General features: G+C 50.3%; 1 protein-coding gene across 1 annotated transcript in view; it reads left to right on the top strand.

Moving 5' to 3' along the window:
• The first annotated feature begins 12356 nt into the window (after positions 1 to 12356).
• The window catches only part of CACNG5 (calcium voltage-gated channel auxiliary subunit gamma 5), a 51077-nt gene continuing 45595 nt past the window's right edge, over positions 12357 to 17838 (top strand). Inside the window, exon 1 of the mRNA XM_003268662.3 lies at positions 12357 to 12488. The gene's annotated coding sequence lies outside the window, so the exon portion shown is untranslated. The remainder of the gene's footprint in view (positions 12489 to 17838) is intronic.

Below are 17838 nucleotides of genomic sequence, written 5' to 3'. Positions count from 1 at the left end.
TCTAATGCCTTCCCCAGGTACCTGGTACTCAAAGCCTGGTGTCCCCAGGCTTTGCTGCAGTTCCAAAGGAGCAGAACACTGTCCCCTCATCCAGCAGCATTGGTCCACCCAGGGAGTGGATATCGTCCTCACCTATCGGTGGGGTGACTATATAACTAACTGTTATATATATAACTATATTCCAAACCAGGACAGGTGTGAAAGTGCAAGAGAGAGCCACTAACTCTCCTGGGGTCATGGTCATGAGCCAGGACCACCCAAAACAGCTGTAGGGTCACCCAGGAAGCTGCCTCACTGCTTCTGGTAAGAGCCCTGCCACCTGCCCCACCCCCCCTCACTTTTTGGGAGATGCCCATCCCCTACTCTAAGCTTGTGACTCTGTTATCATATCTATTTCAGGGCTTCTCAACCTCGACACTGCTGACATTTGAGTCTGCATTATTCTTTATTGGGGGGGGCTGTCCTGTGCCTTGTAGAATATTTAACAGCATCCCCGGCCTCCACCCACTAGATGCCAGTGATAATTCCTCCCACAGTGCCTCTGGACATTGGGCAAATGTCCCCTGGGGAGCAAATAGCTCTAATCCCATCCTTCCGGCCCAGGTGTGCCTCTGAGTTAAAGCTTCCCTGGACAGTTAATGGCTTTCTAATCTTGGGCCTAAAGAGACTGAGTCACAGGGCAGGGCAGGAGGCCACCTATGAGAATGGGCAAAATGGGGCTGTGGAGGACCCCTCAAGAATTGGGAGAAATATGTTCCTTTTTCCCCAAGGTTGTTTCTAGAATCCTTGCTATGACATGCAGGGGCTGGTGTCTCCATAGGAGACCATCCAAGCCTCCCAACCAAATGACCTCCATGCCCCTGGAGAACCAAGTGGGGATACAGTCCAGAAACATGTTGCACCTGCAGTGGGGAGATTGTAGCTGGGTCACCCCCACCCCACTGGGACATGCCAGGCACATTGAATGAATGAATTCCAGTTTAGTCTTAAACTCACTGATGGACTCTGTGTGAGTGCATTTAATTTCTCTGATCTTTAATTTGCTCACTGGAACAACAAAGAAAAGATTGCTGATCTGCCTTACACGGGTGCAGGGTGAAATGACCTCCTCCAACCCATTCTCTCAGAGGCCATTTAGGAGATGCAGAAGCATCTATCTGGGGATGGCCACCGCTGGTTACTGCGGGGTCTTTGTAAGGAAAGTGAGGCCTGGAGGGAGAGGGCCACTCCATGAGTACAATAGGGACTAACCTGCTGTTTCACCAGGAGCATGGTAAGAGTAGCAAATCTCAGTCCTCATGTGACACCAGACCATAATGTCCTTGGAGGAAAATTAGGACTTGGTGGAGTGAGACACTTTGCTCTTAAGTAACTAAAGAAGGGGTGGGGGTCTGTGTCTTTCACTAGTAGGGATATTCATCAGGATTCAGAGCCAGGGGAGATTTTTTCCCATATCAGTAGGACCATACCCCCATGCCCACCTGCTTTGAAGCCAGCAGATAGATGTGTAGACAGAAAAAAGTCTCAGTTAACATCTAGCCCAGTGGTTTTCACCCAGCGGTAACTCCGGCAATTACCAATGTTGGCAACATCTGGAGATATTTTTGGTTGTCACAGTTGGGAAAGGGGTACTACTGGCATCTAGAGGCACAGGGGCCAGAGAGGCTGCTAACCATCCTGCAGTGAGCAGGGCAGCACCACCCACCCTGTCCCGTCCCACTCCCTTCAATAATACATCAATAGTTTTAAGGTTGAGCTGGGTGTGGCTCATGCCTGTAATCCCAGCACTTTGAGAGACTGAGACAGGCAGATTGCTTGAGGCCAGGAGCTTGAGACCAGCCTGGGCAACATGGTGAAACCCCATCTCTACTAAAAATACAAAAAAAAAAATTAGCTGGGTATGGTGATGCATGCCTGTAGTCCCAGCTACTCAAGAGGCTGAGGTGGGAAGATCACCTGAGCCCAGGGGGTCAAGGCTGTAACAAGCCAAGACTGTGTCACTGCACTCTAGTCTGAGTGTCAGAGTGAGATCCTGTCAAAAAAAAAAAAAAAAAGTCTTGAGGTTGAGAAACCATGATAAGACTGGGACACTAGGGTTTGTCCTCCATCCCTGGGATTCCCATGGGGAAAGCTGGGGGTCTCCACCCTGCCCCACCCATGGGAATAAAGGCTGGAGTTAGAGGCCATATCTCCCACTCCTCTGAGGTTGTCTTGAGCCATCAGTGGAAGAACTGCTTGACCCCACTGCAGAGTCCAGCACTCACGAGGTCTAGGGAAGACACGGAAGGGTCCTGACCCAGGCCAGGACCTTTTGGCTATGGCCACAGGGGCTGGCACTGGGCAACGCCTACAGACTCACAGAAGACACCTGACCAGGTGAGATCTAAGCTAGTATCCCCCATCCTCCCTTTCTGGGTAGGGTGGCACCTCCCTTCTTCCCCCGGGGGGGCCACAGAGGGGCCCCAGCATGCCCAGGTGACTTATTACCAGGTTCATCAACAGCGCCCAGAAAACTTTCTTCCTTTACTGTTCCCTCCCTGCCTCTCCTGTGATTACACACTACCAACACGTGCTCCCAGGACGGAGCCTGGCACTTTAGCAGACAACTGTGAATGATCTAGAAACATGACCCTCCCTGCAGGGATTTAGAATTGAATATGCACTAAAACTCAAATTATAACAGGAATCATTTGCTACTTTGGGCCAGGCCTTGTGCTGCACGCTTTAAGTACAGCATCTCCCTCATTCTCTCAACAGCCTCTCAAGGTGGGTATTATAAGCATTATGCCTGCTTTTCAAATGATGAGTCCAAAACTTACAAGGATTAAGTAACTTACCAAAGGTTCTTGGCTACAGTGGCAGACAAAGATGAGATGCAACCTGAGACCCAGCTGACTCCAAGGCACATGCTCCTAATCCTTGGTGAGCCTCCGCTGGGACTGTTCCATCAGTGAGTTTCAGGTAGGCAGAGGAGCTGCTTCCCAGTGACTGAAGCTCCTGAAATCATCCCTCTGGCTGCAAGCAGCCTTGTCCTCGCAACTCGGGGGCCCTCCATAACTGCCATTGTCTTGAACAAGAGCAGGATCACAGCCTGTGCTAAACTTTCTCCTATAAAAACAAACTCTGACAGGAAACTTTAGGCACTTCCCAGTAGATGATGGTGGCTGAGAAGCTGGAAATCTTTTCTACCCCACTGTGGGAGCAGAATCTCTGGTCTTCACAAGTGATGGCTGAACGATGTGTCAACCTTCATTGAGGCTTCCAGAAGCTAGAGGCTTCCAGATAATTGGAGTCAGGCCCGTTTTCTAAGAGGCCTATTTGCCATGCCCAGGTGGAGTCCTACTTCCTATAACCAAGCTCAGATGAATCCTACATACCTTTGCTGGTTCCAGAAAGGCAGCTGGACCTGTGGCAAAGCAACATCGCTTGGATTTCAGCAGTGGGTGTTCCCTACCTGGGGGCTCACCATCCCTTGCCATTTCCTCAGGATACTTGCACAAAACCAGCGTCATAGGCTCCATACCCACTAGGATGGCTAGAGTCTCAACAACCAACCAAACAAGGGAAATAACAAGTATTGATGAGGATGTGAAGACACTGGAACCTTCCTACATAATTGGCGAGATGCAGTCACTATGGTCAACAGCCTTTCCATTCCTCTAAAAGTTAAACATGGGGCTACCATATGACCTAGCAATTCCACTCCAACATATATACCCAAGAGAAGTACAAACAGGTGTTCAAACAAGTACATGTACACCAGTGTTCCCAACAGCACTATTCACAATAGCCAAAAGGTGGAATAGCTCAAATGTTCATCAATGGATGAATGGATAAACAAATTGTGACACACACACACACACACACACGAATATTAACCAATCAGAAAAAAGGGACAAAGTACTGATGCATGCTTCAATGTGAATGAACCTCCGAAACTTATGCTAAGTAAAAGAAGCCAGATACAAAGGGTTATGTATGAAGCCATCCTCCTTACATGAAATATTCAGAATAATCAACTCCACAGACACAGAAAGCAAATTGGTGGTTGCCGGCAGGGGAGAATGGGGAATAACGGCTTAAGGAGCATGGATTTCCTTTTGGGATAATTAATGTGTTTTGGAACTAGATAGAGATGGTAGTTGCATAACACTGTGAATGTACTAAATGCCACTGAGTTGTTCAATTTAAAAGGTTAATTTTATGTTATGAATTCATGATTTTATCTCAATACAATTTTTTTCTTAATTAAAAAATTAGCATCATAGTTATACCCACCTGGGCAGGGGGCTGGGTGGGTGCATTCTAAAAGTACTGTATTCTTCCTTAAGCTGTACAGGACAGGCTGTACAGGTTGCTTTAGTAAGCAACATTTGCTCCTTCTTCCAATAGCCGTCTCCAAGTTTCTCTTTGAGGACCTGTTCCCATCACACTTTCCAGTCCGGATGCCAGTGATCTGAGTCCATTCATTCACTTTCCTGGTTTTCTGTCACTTGCCATCGAAACAGTCCTGACTGATACAGCCATCTTCAATGTTTCTGTGGAGCATACCCTAGTTTTTGTTTAATTTCAAGAGGCCATTGAGAGATGTTCATGTTGCAATGTGAAAATTCTAGCTTCCAACCCTCTACTTCAATCTGTACAGAAAATTTCAAGTTTCAAGTTACATTTAAAATGTTTTTTATGATGGTGATAATGTCCATGTACTTGAAGCCAATAAACTACACCGTTTAAAAATAGTTACAAAGGTAAATTTTATGTTCTGCATATTTTACCACAGTATAAAAAATAATAATAAATGTTATTTTTTCTGACTATATGATCATTGTTAAAAAAAAAAACCTTGAGCAATATAGGAAAGTATGAAGAAGAATATAATTATCATCCACAATGTCTGTTTCAGGGCTAACAACTGCTAACACTTTGGTATATTTCCTTGTAGTCTTTTTTATTTTTTACAGTGTGAAATACTGTGTATATATACACACTGTGAAAAATAAAAAGGACTGTTGTTGTTAACCCTGAAACAGACATTATAGATGATAATTATATTCTTCTTCATGCTTTTCTATATTGCTCAAGTTTTTTTTACCATAAACATATAGACACAACAAATAACATTTTTTTTATACAGTGGTATATATATATATATACACACATACAGTGAAAAATCAATGAAAAAATAAATTATATAGTTTTTGCCCTGATTTTTATTTAACATTATACCACGAACATTTTTTCCACCTTTAAATTGTGTAGGCCGGGCGCGGTGGCTCACGCTTGTAATCCCAGCACTTTGGGAGGCCGAGGCAGGCGGATCACGAGGTCAGGAGATCGAGACCACAGTGAAACCCTGTCTCTACTAAAAATAAAAAAAAAAAAAATTAGCCGGGCGTGGTGGCGGGCGCCTGTAGTCCCAGCTACTCAGAGAGGCTGAGGCAGGAGAATGGCGTGAACCCGGGAGGCAGAGCTTGTAGTGAGCCGAGATCGCGCCACTGCACTCCAGCCTGGGTGACAGAGCGAGACTCCGTCTCAAAAATAAATAAATAAATAAAATAAATTGTGTATTAGTTCGTTTTCATGCTGCTGATAAAGACATACTTGAAACTGGGTAATTTATAAATTTATAAAGAAAAAGAGGTTTAATGGATTCACAGTTCCACGTGGCTGGGGAGGCCTCATAATCATGGCGGAAGGTGAAAGCCACCTCTTACATGGCAGCAGCAGGCAAGACAGAATGAGAGCCAAGCAAAAGGGGTTTCCCCTTATAAAACCATCAGGTCTCGTGAGACTTACTGACTACCACGAGAACAGTATGGGGGAACCGCCCCCATAATTCAATTATCTCCCACTGGGTCCCTCCCAAAACACGTGGGAATTATGGGAGCCACAGTTCAAGATGGGATTTGGGTGGGGACACAGCCAAAGCATATCAATTGTAATTGAAACTTAACTTTTAGTGGCTGCATAATATTCCATCCTGTGGGTACAAGATACTTAAGCTAATTAATTCCCTAATGGTAGATATTTAGGGAGTCTCCTATTCGTCTCCATCATAAAATAAAATGAAGATGAATATTGATATTTAGATTCCTAGAAGAGGGAAAGGAACAATTGCAATGCTTTTGGTCCAAACTGCAGATAGCCCCACAGAAAGTACCCATAGAATCACCCTTTTCTCAAGCCTTAATCACTGACTGAAGCCTTAATCACTGACCACCAGCCTGGGATGGCAGCTGGTGGGTCCCTTATGGAGACCTGTGGCTGGAAGTCACTGTCATGGCTGGAGGGGACACTTCTGGCCCCCATCCCTACTGACTGGCACCTCGGTGACATACACTGCTTCCTTCCCAGATGCTGCCTGCCTAGAAAACCACTCTTTCAAAGCTTTTTTTTTCCCCATTAACGTCAAAGCTAGGAAATGGCTATTTAAGATGTTATTTTCTGTCATACCAGGAGCCAGGAAATTAGGGAGGTGGCATGAGCCTGGTCCTGCTTTCTTTGTTCTGAAACACGTGGAAATGCTCTCATTTCCTGGCTTCCCTTTCTCCTCACTCCTATCCCCGTCCCTACCTTCCAGGGCCCTTGGCTTTGTTTTGGGGGCCTTCCCCACACCATGCCACTGAGGTCTGTCCTGTGCAGTGTGCCCTGCGGAAGGCGGCAGCTATTTGACCTCCCTTCCCTTGGAACCATCCAGAAACCTGCTGAGCTGGCGGCCACAGCAGCCACACTTCTCACGGGCTGAGCGTCCCAAAGTTCTCTAAGGAGCCGCTCGTGTGTAACACCATAGCCCATGTGAATCCGTGCTGACATCCGCACAGATGAACGGATCAGATGAGATTTTATCTCCCTGAGGCCCATGGGCACGAGTCACTGGAGTTTTATGGGGTCCAGTAAAGAGCAAGGAAAAGTCCGGGTCTTACAATGCTGTAATCGCCTCTTACAAAGATTCTCCCCCAACCACCTGGTGCCTTAGCCCTGCAGGGAGCTGTCCAGGTGCTGACCCATTTAAGCGTAGCTTTCTGAGCCGCCTTCAGACCTTCCCCGCCAAGGTTTTTTCCTCCCTGTTCCTGATGTATTCTGCTCCATCTGGGGCTTTTATTGGGTGTCGTTTCCTTTACCACCCTGTAACTTTCTTAGCAGTCAAAATGGAGAAGAGTCTTCATTTTGCTGATGGGCGCCCTGCCCTTGGAACTGTTTTATAAGCAATCATCCAGTTACTAAGGGGAAAAATGATGAGAGCAGAGGACGAACAGCTGGTCTTAGGGGAGCCGGGAGGGCAGCTGGGAGAACAGCCAGTGGGAATCCGAGCGGCTGCTCGGTGATCCGGGAGGGACGCGGATGGCTGTGTGAACTCTCCCAGGCTTCACACTCGGATGCATCCGGAACAGGAGACGGCACACTCTCAATGAGGAAGAGATGTGGTTCTTAGGAAGCCACATTTGAGCCCTGATAAGGCCCTTAGTGGGCTGTGGAGAGGAGAGGGACGCTAGCTGGGAGGGGCTGTGGGGAACAGCTCAGACTGAACTGAGAGGTGGTGGAAAAAGGAGGGATGTGGCGAGGGCTGAGCGAGGGGGGAAGGGAGAGGTAGGGCCAATGTCCCTGCAGACTCCACCCCCACCCCTACACGCAAAGTCAAGTCCAGGAGAAAAAGAGGGAAACACAGGACTGAGTCCATGAGCAAGGAGGAGCACGTGAGTGAACAATCTCATCTGGAGGCTTAACACACCCAAAAGCACAGCCCCACCTTCTAGGTCCCCACCAACCAGCTCGGACTGGAAGTGCCATTTGGTGGCCCAGCCTCCTGCGTGAAGCAGAATGGACAATCAGCCTCTTGCTTCCTGAAGCACAGTATTCCTTGGGCCTCCTTGCCAGCGACTGTCACCTCCGCTTTCCCTGTTTGCTCAGGCATCCAGGCTACATGGCTCTGACACAGCTCCCTGGGTCCCCTGCTGAGACCAACTTTTGCATGCTTAAGCCCTGACAGCTGGCCTAAAGATTCCAGCTGTTGTGCCCACTCACGGCATGGGTGATGCTGATGTGGATGGAGCCTCAATATGCCATTCTCGTTTGAGCACTAGAATTTGGCCATATATAGGGCAAATTACCTCTTTAATCCTCCATAGCCTTATCTGGAAATAGGGGCTAGCAATTATCCTAGCTCAGAGGGCTATTGTGAAAATTAAATGTCTTAACACATGGTAAGCACTTAGCAGAGTGCATGGCATGTTATTGATATTAGCTGTAGTGGGGATTAATATTATTATTATTAGCCAACCCTTTATAGGGGCAGCTCCACAGTGAGCTCAATTCTTCTTGCTCTGGCCTTGACCAGGTTTTTCTGCCTAAACCCCCTCCCAACTTCATGGGGCCCTCTTCCCTCTCCTTCGACCTCCTGACATACACACGTATGCACACTGCACATTTTCAGATACTGCTCATTTCAAACTTGACCTGGATCTGCTGAGAAGCTCTGGTCTCCTCCATCCCCAACATGATTGAAGGTGCCTTGATCGGTCTGGTATTGATCAGTCTGGTATTGACCGTCCCACATCAGTGTTGATGACCACTTAGATCTGGAGCTTGGAGTTCCATCTCTGCTCTACAGTAGGAGCAAAACCTGTTTGCTTAAATAAACCAGTTCGTGTGTACTAGAAGATATACACAGCTCATGCTGTGTGGCTGCCAGAGGTCAGTAAGGAATCTCTACTCCTTGTCATCACGTGGGAGTTCAGAGTGACAGAGTGCCATCTTGACACCTGTCTCCACAATCCCAAAGGCAGAGAGATGAGCATGGCAAAGCACTCAGTGACTCCAAAAGCTTCCACCTGGAAGTGACACATGTCACCACCTCCACCCCCAAGGGACCAGAAGGAGGCTGCCTGGCTGGAAGACATTTCCTCCTCCCAGACATAACTGGGCCTCTTCCTTGTCATCTACACAGGCACATGCTGCAAAGAATGTGCACATGGATGTGTGTTTCTCATTAAGATCTAATGAGTGAAGCCATCAGATTTGTTCAGACTGGCCCAGGATTCAGAGAGAGAGCTGAGGTTTTATGAAACTCCCCAACCAATGGGGAATCCATGAATTATTAAAAGGATAGAAAAAGAGACCCAGGGAGGAAGGGCTGCTCCATTATTCATCAGGCCTGGAGTCCCCAAATCCCCAAGCACAGCTGTTGGCTTTTACACCTACAGCATTTTCCCATTATGTCTACAGTGAGCCTTTCAAATGCGCCGTGTTGGCAGCCTCCGAGCAGTGCTCCCGCCCACGTCACCCGCTGCCTGTCTCATTATCTGAACCTGTCCATGGCCCAATCGTGGGACACAGACGTTGGTGTTGCTCACCCACCTTCACTCCCGGGCTTCCTGATCACAGACCTGAGGGCCAAGCTCCTTACAAGAACTGGGAGGCCTCTCCCACTCTGGCCCCAATTGTCTCTTCAGTTTTGTCTCCCTCCATTTCCCATGCCCACCCTACCTCAGACCATTTGCCTTTCCCTGAATGTAATTTGATATTCTCAGGCCTTCGCCTAGGATGACCCCTTTGCCTGAAACTCCCTTCCCAACCCTCTGTCTACCTGGTGAATTTCTATTTATCATTTACGGCCAGATCAGAGGAAGAGAAACTAACTTTGGCTGAGAGCTCCCAATGTGTCAGACCCTTGTGCAAACATGATCTCACTTTCGCAAACCAGCGAGGTTGGCGTTATCACCAGCACCAGAGACATAATTTTGTGGGGTCTGGTGCAACAATTAACATATAGCCCCTTGCTGAAAACTGATTAAGAATTTTGAGATGGCAAAATCAGATCATCAAACCAGGCATAGAGCTTTCCTAAGAGCAAGGCTTTGAGAACCATGAAGCCAGCTTTGGTTATGGAGAAGTGAACCAAAGCTCAGAGAGGTTAAGTAACTTGTCCAAGGTCACACAGCTAGTTAGGGAAAGAGCCAGGTTGAAGACCTCATTCCATCAGATCCAAATTGCTGTTTTTCAACTACCCATGTTTTGGGGACTTCCCCACTTGCCTTGGGCAGAATGACTGGGGAGGAGGCTGTGAGCACCCTTGGACACTATCTTCCCCCCCCCCCCTTTTTTTTTTTGAGATGGAGTCTTGCTCTGTCGCCCAGGCTGGAGTGCAGTGATGCAATCTCAGCTCACTGCAAGCTCTGCCTCCCAGGTTCACGCCATTCTCCTGCCTCAGCCTCCCGAGTAGCTGGGACTACAGGTGCCTGCCACCTTGCCCGGCTAATTTTTTGTGTGTGTTTTTTAGTAGAGATGGGGTTTCACCATGTTAGCCAGGGTGGTCTTGATCTCCCGACCTTGTGATCTGCCTGCCTTGGCCTCCCTAAGTGCTGGGATCACAGGTGTGAGCCACCGCGCCCGGCCACTAGCTTCCCTTTTAAAGGGTGTTTTCTGCAACCAATTGATCTGTTATTTCTCCATAAGCATTGCAAGATGATCCAGAGAATAGGGTCACACAGATCAAAAAGGGGGCCTATCTAGGGGGCAAGTGGACATTCTGGGATTGTTCAATTAGCCCACAAAGGAGGACATTCCCTCTTCCACCCACCCCTTTCCTCACACCCAACACCAGGCAGTCTGCTCACCCCCACTCCATACACTTACTCTTCAATGGCTGGAGGACATGGTGACGGCCCGCAGAGGTGACCCACAGGGCATGGATCTCAGGCCGGGCTCTCTGGGCTTTGCTGGGAAAATGACCTGCAGACTTTGCAAAAGGCACATCTCCTGGGTGCTTTGCCCTTTTTCGTCTTTTCATTTCATTGATCCAGCTCCCTCTGAGGTTTTCTTTGGTGGTTTTCTCCTTGACAGCTTTAGTCTTGGGGAGATGTGTCCAACTTCCAGTCATTCATTCAGCAAATACTATGTGCCTACTGTGCATCAGACTTTCTCCTTTTAAGGGGCTCCCAGCATAGTTAGGGAGATTGACAGTAAATTCATCATTGTCCTACTGGTGAGAGCTGTGCAAGAGGCTCCTGGGACCAGAGACGAAGAAGAAATCCATTCTTGGATTTCCATCAGGGTATTCTGGGGGATAGAGAAGAACACTCTTGGGGTAGGTGGGAAAAGAGAAAAAGCAGAAAACTGCATAGGCCTAAAATGCTGTGAATAGACACGTGGTGTATCCTTTCTAAAAACCTTCAGTTGTCCCAACTCTACCTGGTCCCATTCACATGTGACAAAGTCCTCCCATGTCAGGAGACCTCAGCAACATAGACGCTTCTATGAGGGTTTCTGCCCTATAGTTTTAAACTAATATGTTCACTGCTGATGTCTCATTATTTAGCAACCAACTTTGCCCCCAAATATTTCCACATGCCACATCTCTGACCCCCTCTTGGTCTGCAGGGATTTTACAGGCCTTTGAGGGAAAGCTGCTGGTCTGTGAGCATCTGCACCAGTGTGCCGGACAAAGATATTGGTCAGGCTGTCATTTCAAAGCAATAAAGATGTGTGGCTATGCAGGCCAGGAAGAGTTAGCCCTTGGGTCCCCCTTCCAACCTGGCTGACCACACTGGCTCCAGCTGCCACTTTCAAATTAGTCATAGATTAACAAACATCTATTGAGCACCTATTGGGTGTCCAGGACCCAGAGACTAAAGGAGACATAGAACCTAAGAAAGGAAGAAATGTTTTAATGTTAGTTGCCACCATTTATTGGACATATATTTCCATTTTACAGTTAAAAGGGACAAACACTTTGCTTAAGGCCACACAGTACAAAAGCATAGTGGGGCTTTAAAGCCTCAGATTCTGCACCTAGACAGGCCTGAGCTGCAATCCTGGCTCTGCCATTTTCCAGCTGTGTGTCCTCAGACTCCTCACTTAAGCGCCCTGTGCCTCAGTCTTCTCATCTGTAAAGTGGGATTTGTGTGAGAATTAAATGACTTAATACATGTGAAGCTCATTGAACGCTTACACTAGTAAGTGCTCAATAAATACTAGCTGGCATTGTTGTTCTATCATCGTCATCATCATCATCATCATCATCCTTATTTAAAAGCAGCAGCAACAGCAGAGGCTGCAGCCCCAGCTGCTGGAATTTGAAGGTGAGTCTGACTCCAGGCAGGGCCTCCCAGCCCTATGCGAACTCTGAAAGCCTCTCCTCTCCCACGCCAGCCCCCAACTCTTCACCTGTCACTCCCACGAGGGTGCTCACCCCAGAGGTGCTCACCTACCAGGCTGGGAGACCGCATCTGACCGGTCCCAAACCCCGCCCGCAGCTGGCAGCGCCGAGGTGGGGAGGCCCCGCCCTCGGCCCCGCCCCCTGCCCGCCCCTCCCTCTCGGGGTCCGGGGCGCGAGCTGCGGCGGCGGCGGCCACGGTCACTGGCGCCGAGTGATTCCGGCTGACTGGACGGGGCGGGCGTCCCGGGCAGCCTAGCGCGGTACCTCCCGCCCCTCGCGCCCAGCCGGCGAGGGACATTGGACCCGGGTCGGGGGTTGCGGCCGCTCCAGCGAGGTAAGAGCCGGAAAGACCCGGAGAGACCACCTCTTCCATCCTCGGGGGTCCCTGGGGGACGGTCTCCCACCGGTGCTGGGCCGCGGCGCCGGGCTGCGCCCCCATGACGGCCCAGCCAGGGGCAGAGGCCGGAGAGCCCCAGCGATCGCGCACCCTGGGACAGTGTGGTGGGGAGCGCGGGCGTGTGTATGCGCGTGTGCGTGTGTCTATCTGTCCATCTGTCTGTCCCAAGGATGTGTCGGGGGAGATAATGACGCCCCCTCTTTGCAGTCGCTTCTAGGCAGTTTACCCACGCCAAAGCTGAGGGCAGACTTTTCCACGACGGACTTGAATGGGGCTGGCAGAATTATCTGGATAATGCAGGAAGGGATAAGCCCACCACCACCTGTTGAGCTGGGCTGTCGGCCTATGTGGGTCCAACTCCCCGCTTATCACAGCCTGCAGGGTGGCCTCATTTGTCCAGCTTGTGGGACCCGGGGCTTCCTTCTCCTGCCTGTGAGGAGGGTTGATAGGAAGAGGTGTCCCTGCCAGGAGCCACTGAGCAGAGATGGACTCGCGGGGGTGATCAGGGTGGTGCGATGGGGACTCCACCGCAGGTGCTGGGCGTGAGGTGTCAACCCCCCAGGCACACCCCAAATTTGGATTTCCCCAGTCACTCCAAAGCCTCTCATTGTGATTACCCGATCTCTGCTCTCATCCTAATTTGGCAGTTGATGAAGGTGCAGCTTGTTAAAAATGTTAAAGTGAAATCAAATTATCACTTCCTAGGACCGAAAATGATTTGAGAAATAATTCCGGGAGCCTGGCTGGGGAGGAAAGAAGCTCATATTCTGACAAGCTTCTCCAGGGCTGCCCCGGGTCTGCCTCCGGTACCTGCCAGGCACATCGGTGGTTGAGGAAGCCCTTGTTCCCAGAAAGGAAGGATTCACCCACTTCGTACTGGATTATCAGTGACTGGGTTAGAGCAGGACCCAGGACAGGATCCCCAAGTGGGAGCTATCTCAGTTTGACAGATGTCACATACAAGCTGTCACCGAGGCTGGCTTCTGCTCCACATCCATCCTGGGGAACACAAGATGGGGCTTCCCCTCCCGGCCACCTCACACCCATTCCCCTCATTTCCACAAACCTCAAGTCTTGATCCATTAACAGCCGGGATTGCCTGGGTGTGGGTGTGGGACTTCGATTGGCTCTGATGTCCTGGTTTCAGAGTATCTCAGGACCACAGGCATCTCAGTGGCAGGTTGGTGGCACCTCTTTGCAGACCCTGTAGCCAGCCCCTCATGCCGAAGTCTCCTGCCTGCCTGAGAAGCCCTAGCTTTGCCTCACTTCTCTGCTAACGCAGCCCCTGGAGGTAGCTGGGGCACACCTCATCTCAGGGCCAGGTCCCCAGGGTGCCTAACAGGGTGAAATCTGTGCTTGTGCCTGAGACCTCCCCACCCCCAAACCTCCTCCCTCTTGTCATGTGGAAGGCAGTGGATGTGCTGAGGGGCTGGGTAGTCCAGTTCAGCGGAAGATAGGGAGGTGGCCCTGCTGCAGCTGAGGCTGTTGGTGATGTGAGAACCCCAGCATCCTGGCTGGCTGCACCCCAGGCCCCACAAGCCAACAGCAGGCTTGAGGGAGCTCAGCCATTCTCAGGCTCGTCAGCTGGGGCTCTGTGACTTGGTGCAGGGGAAGACTGGCTGAATTGTTCACGCTTGTCTGGAAGAGACTGGCCTTAGGTTGTTGTGGAAAACGTGAGCTCCAAACCCTGCTAGGTCCCTGACTGTGTGACATTGGCCAACTTACAGAATGCTTGGAGGCTCAGCTTCCTCATCTGTAAGATGGGTCTGGCAGGGTGTTTTGAGAATCAAGTAAGGTCACGAATGACAGTGTCCATTTTACTGGAGGTGGTTCAGGGCTGGTGTTGTGGCCTCTGCTTTCTCTAGCCCCCAGCCTGACTCTCTGACATTGGACTGGAGGGAAGTGGCTGTGTAGCTAGGATCCCTCATGCCATCCTTAGAGGTGGGGGAAGTGGTGTGAATTTTAGTACCAGGATAGCTCAGAGATTGAGCTTGGATTCCCAAAAAGTGAGGATGGAGGATGTAACCCAGTCTCCAGCAAGCTCTGCCTCTGCAGGGAGCTGGCACTTCTATCCCCAGCTTCTGCCCCGAGCCATTGGTGTCCTGGGCCCACCCCACACAGCCTTCTGGCTCATTGACACTTGGCACGTGCCTGCTCTGTCATCTTATTCTGAGTTTTGGGTCAGTCCTACTCCCTGGCAGAATTGAGACTAGCTACTTGAGACTTCAGGGGCACCAGGACAGCCCCTGCCCACCAAATATCATCCTGTTCCCCCAAACCTAGCCATCTGATGCTTAATATCCCACCATTAGAGACTTATTCCTGTGGTTCATAGTCTTATGTCAGTTACCAATCCTTAGCATGAATGACTTGTTTAGAAGCTTTCAGGACCTTGGAGAGGAGAGAAAGAGCAGGCAGAACAGAGAGGAGGGAAAGAGAAGCTTGGGGAGTGTAGGAGAGAGAAGATTGTACTTTGCCAGCCTCACAGTTCCGCAGAGACAGGCCTAGCTCTAAGCTCAAGAAGGCCCCAGGGAGAAGGAGAGGCTTGGGGCGAGGGGGAAGGGGTCGGCCTCAGGCAGAGAAAGTTGTGAATATCAAGTGGGAATTCTCGGTGTGAATACAGGGTGGGTGCCAGGCCTGTGGCTGGGTGGGGCTCCGGCAGCCTGTTCGAGAGGTGAAATAGTCCCTGATGCAAAAGCATCCTTTCTTTTCTTGCTGCTCTACCCGCCGCTCAGAACACTCCACGTGGGGTTTCGTGTGTTCTGTGGGTGGTGCCCTCTGCATTAGGAGAGGCTGGCCTGGTCACGCTGGCTGTTTAAAATTGTCAATGATAATTTGTTAGGTCAGCAAAATGACAGAGTATCCCCTGCCTGGCTGTGCCTCCCTGAAAATTCCCCTGTCACTCCCCTTGCCCTTTCTTGAAAGAAGCAAAAATGGAATAATTCACTCAGACCCAAGAGTCTCCTAGGCTGAGAGTGGCCTGGGGAGAGCAGAGTTCGGCTGGGATCACCCTGAAAAGGCCTGTGGAAGTGATTCCTTTCTCAGTTGGGCACAAGGTCCTGAGTTTTCCAGTGTGGGAGCAAGCGGAAGGGGGGACGGAGGGGTGAGAACTGAGAGTCCCTGCTCACGGCAGCCCACGGCCAGGCTCCTTCTGGGGAGGAGAAAGCTGGCATCACCTGGGCTCCCAGGGGGCTTGATGATGTGGACTGGTCCTGGCTGGTGAAGCCCCAGCAATGAGCAGTTTGCTGCCTTTTCTGGATGCTCCAGGGGGCAGAGCCTGGACCAAAAGAAAGATGTTTTAAGTCAACAGTATGACCTATTGGCCATGAGCACCCAAGGGACCATCCTTAAGGATGATTCTCGACCACATCTGTTCTTAAATAATAACAATGACAACAATGAGGATAGCAGGTCCTCAGTCTTCCATAATGAGCGTTTATTGAGCACCTGCTATGCATGTGCTGGCTGCTGTTCTAAGTAATGGAGATATGACTGGAGTATTATTGGCATTTGGGGCTGCCTTGTTCTTCTGTTTGGTGCAGGGGAGGCTGTCCTGGGCAGTGTAGGATGCTCTGTAACAGTGCTGGTCTCTATCCATGAGATGCCAGTAGCACCCCAGTCCCTCACCCATTTTTTTTTTTTTTTTTTTTTTTTTTGAGACAGAGTCTCACTCTGTCACCCAGGCTGGAGTGCAGTGGCGCGATACTGGCTCACTGCAACCTGCACCTCCCGGGTTCAAGTGAACCTCCTGCCTCAGCCCCCTGAGAAGCTGGGATTACAGGCATGTGCCACCACGCCCAGCAAATTTTTATATTTTTAGTAGAGATGGGGTTTTCCCATGTTGGCCAAGGTGGTCTCGATCTCCTGATCTCGTGATCTACCCGAGGATCCCAAAGTGCTGGGATTACAGGCATGAGCCACCACGGCTGGCCACCCCCACCCATTCTGACAACCAAAAATGTCTCCAGAGATTGCCAAAAATCCCCTGGGAGGCAAAGTAGCCTGCTGTTGAGAACCTCTGGGGATACAGCTAGAAAGAAAGACAAAAATCAATCCTGTTTCTTAGGAGCAAGTATTCCACAGAGCAAAATGAACAATACATATGCTGTAGGAGTAGAAAATGGAGGAGGCTGCTTGGTGAAGATGCTAGAAAGGTCAAGCAGGGTCAGGGTTTAGAGAGCACAGGTGAGGCAGGGTTGCCATTTTCGAAAGGAGCCCCACAAAGGGCCTCACTGCACAGGTGACATTTATCAGAGATGGGAAGGTGGGGAGAGAGCGAGAAGGGGAGAGCTGGGAAAGAGCTTCCAAGCAGCTGCAGGAAGAGAAAGTGGAGGAACATGGAGAGGGTCAGTGAGTCTGGGAGGTGGGCGGTGTGGGAACAGCTGGGTGGGCTCTGATAGGCCCCCCATTACCGAGGGCTGTGAGCTTTCTCTATGAGTAGAAAGGGGAGGTCAGTGAGCGCTCACTACCTGCTAGGCACAAACGCCACTCTAGGGCTGTTCTGCGCACGTGCACTGAAGTCCTATCAGGTAAGTGTTATTCCTTTACTTGATTGCTCAATTGAGAAAAGCAAGGCCCAGAAGGGTTAAGGAATTCAGGCAGCACTGTTGGGGCATGAGCATGGGCAGCCCACTCTCTACTGTCCACACTAAAATGTGGACTTCGGAGCCACACAGAACTGAGTTCAAATCCCAGCATAGTCTCTTCCTAGCCAGGTGGCCTTAGACGAGCCACAGAATCTCTCTGGCCCTCAGTTTTCTCTGGGGACCAGTGATCCCCGCTTTGCATGGCTTTTGTTGGGAGTGCTGTCCTCAGTGCCCCCTCACTGGCCCCCTCTGTGTGCACCCGTGCCAGAGAGAAGTCAGAGGGCAGGTGGCCCCCTCCCAATCCACCCAGCCATGGGCGCGTGCTCTGGACTTGTGTATCTATCCACCGAGCTGCAGCAATGCCATCTGCTGAGGTCAAAGCCAATATCCCAGGAGGTCAGGGGAAGTTAAGCGCTCGCTCTCCCAGAGCTGAGGAGGAGGTCTGGCCCTTTCAGAGTCAGCATCTCCCGGGATCTTCAGGGCCAGCCTGCTGGGTTCCCTCTGATGATGCTGCCCCGGCTTCCCCAGGAAGCTAAGCCTGAACCCAAGTTAAGGATCATGGGGTTGAGCAGGGGCAGCCAGCAGAGGCTCCATTAGCAAAATTCTGTAGCCTCAGAACCCCTAAGACTTAAATCCAGAGAGCCTCAATGAACCCATCTGGCAGGTTCACATTATTCCAGAGGCACATGTCAGAGGCAGGT

Source organism: Nomascus leucogenys, chromosome 14 (genome assembly GCF_006542625.1).
Source record: "Nomascus leucogenys isolate Asia chromosome 14, Asia_NLE_v1, whole genome shotgun sequence".
Lineage (NCBI taxonomy): Eukaryota > Metazoa > Chordata > Mammalia > Primates > Hylobatidae > Nomascus > Nomascus leucogenys.
The sequence above is the reverse complement of the archived record's forward strand: the minus strand, read 5'-3'. Positions and strand labels throughout refer to the sequence as shown.